This window comes from Rutidosis leptorrhynchoides, chromosome 7 (assembly GCF_046630445.1).
Source record: "Rutidosis leptorrhynchoides isolate AG116_Rl617_1_P2 chromosome 7, CSIRO_AGI_Rlap_v1, whole genome shotgun sequence".
In the NCBI taxonomy this organism is placed as follows: Eukaryota; Viridiplantae; Streptophyta; class Magnoliopsida; order Asterales; family Asteraceae; genus Rutidosis; species Rutidosis leptorrhynchoides.
In genome coordinates this window covers 111,292,281-111,296,794 of record NC_092339.1, presented here as the reverse complement: position 1 = coordinate 111,296,794, position 4,514 = coordinate 111,292,281, and the positions used below count along the sequence as shown (strand labels likewise).

Here is a 4,514-nt window from a genome sequence, read left to right as displayed (position 1 = left end):
CACAAACGACCAAAAAGCTAAAAAGTACAAAGTACAATCAAAGAGGTTCAAATTATTGATGAGAAACGTCTCAAAAGTACAAGAGTACGATCCGCAAAACGCAAAGTTCAAATTATTAAATCGTACAAAAGGACGTTCGAAAATCCGGAACCGGACGTAAATGCGCGACGCAACAGACCTAAAATTACAAGTCAACTATGCACAAGAATAAAATATAATATATAAATAATTATATAAATTATTTATATATTATATATATATAATAAATATATCGACAAAGCTAGGATCCAAAATTTGGTGAGCTGGAATCCGAAGCTCCGCACTCGCGGAGCTGTAAAGGGTAAAAACTCCGCACTCGCGGAGCTGCACAGTAAAATGTGGGCCTATAAAAGGCAACGAATTTTGCACAATGAAAACACATCTTTTTCTTTTCCTTACTCTATCTCTCAATATATATATTTATATTTATAATTTATAATTTTAATTTTAATTTTAATTTAATTTTAATAATAAGGGTATGTTAGCGAATGTTGTAAGTGTGTAAGTCAAAACTCTGTCCGTGTAATGCTACGCTATTATTAATCATTGTAAGTTATGTTCAACTTTTTTAAATTAATGTCTCGTAGCTAAGTTATTATTATGCTTATTTAATGCCGAAGTAATCGTGATGTTGGGCTAAATATTAAAATTGGGTAATTGGGCTTTGGACCATAATTGGGGTTTGGATAAAAGAACGACACTTGTGGAAATTAGACTATGGGCTATTAATGGGTTTTATATTAACTTAACGATACCTCGTTAATCTAATATAAAGGTTATAATTTGAAGTATCTAAAAATAACCATTTACGCTTGATCGGGTACGGTGGACGGGATATCTATAAATACCAATAATTGTTCATTTTACCGGACACGGGACTGGATTAATAGTTAATGGACTAGTTAAAACAGGGGTGGATTACATTCAAGGGTAATTGGTGTAATTGTTAACAAAGTATTAAAACCTTGGTTTACATGCAGTCGATAACCTGGTGTATTCATTAAACAAAGTAATAAGACCTTGTTACAATTCGAATCCCCAATTAGTTGGAATATTTGACTTCGGGTATAAGGATAATTTGACGAAGACTCTCGCACTTTATATTTATGACTGATGGACTATTATGGACAAAACCGTATGGACATATCGAATAATCCAGGACAAAGGACAATTAACCCATGGTAATAAACTAAAATCAACACGTCAAACATCATGATTACGGAAGTTTAAATAAGCATAATTCCTTTATTTCATATTTAATTGCACTTTTAATTATCGCACTTTAATTTATTGTCATTTTAATTATCGTACTTTTTAATTATCGCAATTTTATTTATTGTCATTTTATTTTAATTATTGTTATTTACTTTACGCTTTAAATTAAGTCTTTTATATATTTAATATTTTACATTAGGTTTTAACTACGACTTAAGTTTTTAAATCGACAAACCGGTCATTAAATGGTAAAAACCCCCTTTTATAATAATAATAATACTTCTTATATTTATATATATATTTATATACAAATATAGTTTTTAAAAATATAGCGTTAAACTTGGCTAGTTCCCTGTGGACGAACCGGACTTACTAAAAACTATACTACTGTACGATTAGGTACACTGCCTATAAGTGTTGTAGCAAGTTTTAGGTATATCCACTCTATAAATAAATAAATAACTTGTGTAAAATTGTATCGTATTTAATAGTATTTACTAGTAAAATATTATAGTATTTAGTACCCCTTCGCTTTAACATCAAGTATTTTTGGCGCCGTTGCCGGGGAACAACACTTAACGCCGAAGCGAGACGCTATTAAAAAGAAAAAAAAATAGTTTTTAAGTAATTTTTGTAAAAATATATTTACATAAGTTTTTAAATATCATAAATATAAAAATATAAAAAATATATATATATCTTTAAGTCTTTATTAAAAAAAGAGTATTTTTAGTTATAAAATACTAATAAGTGATTTTTATTTAAAATATAAGTTTTAGTTATATTATAAAACATTTTCTATAAAATAAAAACTGAAAATTAAAAACAAAACAAAAAAGTAAAAAAAAATATAACTGAACCTGTAATTTTTCGACCTGCACTTCAACTGAACCTGCATACTTCGCACTCGCGGAGGTTTTGAACTGAGAATATCCGCACTCGCGGAGGTTTCTGACAGGTCAAACATTGCAGCATTAATTACGAAATTAGGGTTATTTAATTAATTATTATTATTAATTAGGGTTTAATTAAAATATTAATTAGTTTTAGTTTAATTAATTTTGTATTTTTAGTTTTAAGTTTTATTTAGTTTTATAAAAATTAATACTTTTATAAAATATAATATAAAAATTGTATTTTTATAAAAATTGTATTTTTATAACTTTAAATTTATTTTTATTTTGTATTTTTTTATTCGTAATATTTATATTTTTCGCTCGTAATTAGTTTTAAGACTAGTATTAGCCGTAGTTTATTTTTATTTTTAGATTCTTAGGCTTTGCCGTAAAATCTCTTAAGTGCTTTTTCTTTAGACTAAGATTTAGGTGCTTTAAAATTTTGCGACGCTGTTTATAAATTTTAGTTTTTTTTTTAAGTTTCGACGCGCTACTCTATTTTTATTTTTTGACGCCTTATTTTTAGGACTTAGAATTTTCTCTATTACTTCTCTAAAATTTCTTTAAAAATCAAAACGAAAAATTATTTTAAGCGGTTAAATTGATAGACATCCAAAATTTTCTGGTTCGTAGTAATAGTTGAATTTGTTAGTGGAGAGTTGTGGGCTTCCGATTTAAAGGGTCCTGGCTACCTGCTGCATCTATTGGTTATTCGAAACGTGGGCAAAATCAGAAAAGTCTATTAATTTGATAACTTATATAATTTTTATCTTTTATAACTAATAGGATATTCAGTGAATGCACCGAGAAAAACGTTCACCACCTTTTATACGTTCACCACCTGTAACTCGATCAAGACATCTAGCCAATATTGTCGCCGTTGATTTTTCTTTAGAATCATCATCAAGTCAATCAAGTACTCCAATTCAAATTTCCGATAATCCATTTTTTGAACCCGACCTCACAATTGAGAATCCGGAGGATATTCAGGGACAATTTAGAGATCCTGAACCATTAATTTTTCCTCCGGAACCACCAATCATTCAAACGGAGATTGTCGAGGAACAAACCATTAAATCAGAATCCTCTAGTGATTCAGATTCAACAAATTCAATCATGGAAAATCTGGAACCTCTAAGTATGGAAGACCGAATGAGAGCTAAACGCACTGGACAAGGTCACGCAATTACTCAATCAGACATTAATGGGCCAGATTATGAAATTAAAGGACAAATCCTACACATGGTAACTAATCAATGCCAATTTAGTGGTGCGCCGAAGGAAGATCCAAATGAACATCTTCGTACCTTTAATAGGATCTGTACTCTATTTAAAATCCGAGAAGTGGAGGATGAATAGATATATCTCATGTTATTTCTCTGGACTTTAAAGGGAGAAGCCAAAGATTGGTTAGAATCGTTACCTGAAGGGGCGATTGATACATGGGATGTCTTAGTTGAAAAATTTCTTAAACAATTCTTTTCGGCATCTAAAGCCGTAAGACTTCAAGGAGAAATTGTTACGTTCACACAAAAGCCAAATGAAACTCTATATGAGGCATGGAAAAGATTTGGAAAATTATTGAGAGGATGTCCGCAACATGGTTTAGACACTTATCAAATAGTACAAATATTTTTTCAAGGATGTGACATCACTACAAGAAAAGACATCGATATAGCAGCTGGTGGTTCCATTATGAAGAAAACAGCAACTGAAGCTTACAAAATTATTGATAACACTGCTTTTCACTCACATGAGTGGCATCAAGAAAAAGATATCGTTAGATCATCTAAAGCAGCTAGAGCCGATTCTAGCCATGACTTAGATTCCATTTCCGCAAAGATAGATGCTGTCGAGAGACGAATGGAAAAGATGACTAAGGATATTCACTCAATAAGAATTAGTTGTGAGCAGTGTGGAGGACCACATTTAAAAAAAGATTGTCTCAGTATTGAACAAACAATGGAACAAAGAGAGAATGTTTCATACATGAACCAAAGGCCTGGAAATAATTATCAGAATAATTATCAACCGCCAAGACCAATCTACAATCAAATTCAGAATTATAATCAAAATGTTCCATACAACAACCAACAAGGTCCTAGCAATCAACAAGTATCTAACAATACTTACAATCAGCAAAGACCTATTTTTCAAAACAAACCACCACAACCAGATGATAAAAAGCCAAATTTTGAAGATATGATGTCGAATCTAGTTGAATCTCAAACTCAGTTTTTCACATCTCAGAAACAGACCAATGAACAAAATGCCCAAGCATTTAGAAATCAACAAGCTTCTATTCAAAATTTGGAACAAGAAGTAAGCAACCTAGCAAGGTTGATAGGTGAAAGAAAATCGGGA

The 4,514-nt window shown here is 30.6% G+C and overlaps 1 non-coding gene across 1 annotated transcript; it reads right to left on the bottom strand.

Annotated features, from left to right (window-relative positions):
• Positions 1 to 3,650: 3,650 nt before the first annotated feature.
• On the bottom strand, positions 3,651 to 3,757 carry LOC139860901 (small nucleolar RNA R71). The gene has a single exon (XR_011763528.1). It is a non-coding gene; the product is annotated as a small nucleolar RNA R71 (small nucleolar RNA).
• Between the last annotated feature and the right edge of the window lie 757 nt (positions 3,758 to 4,514).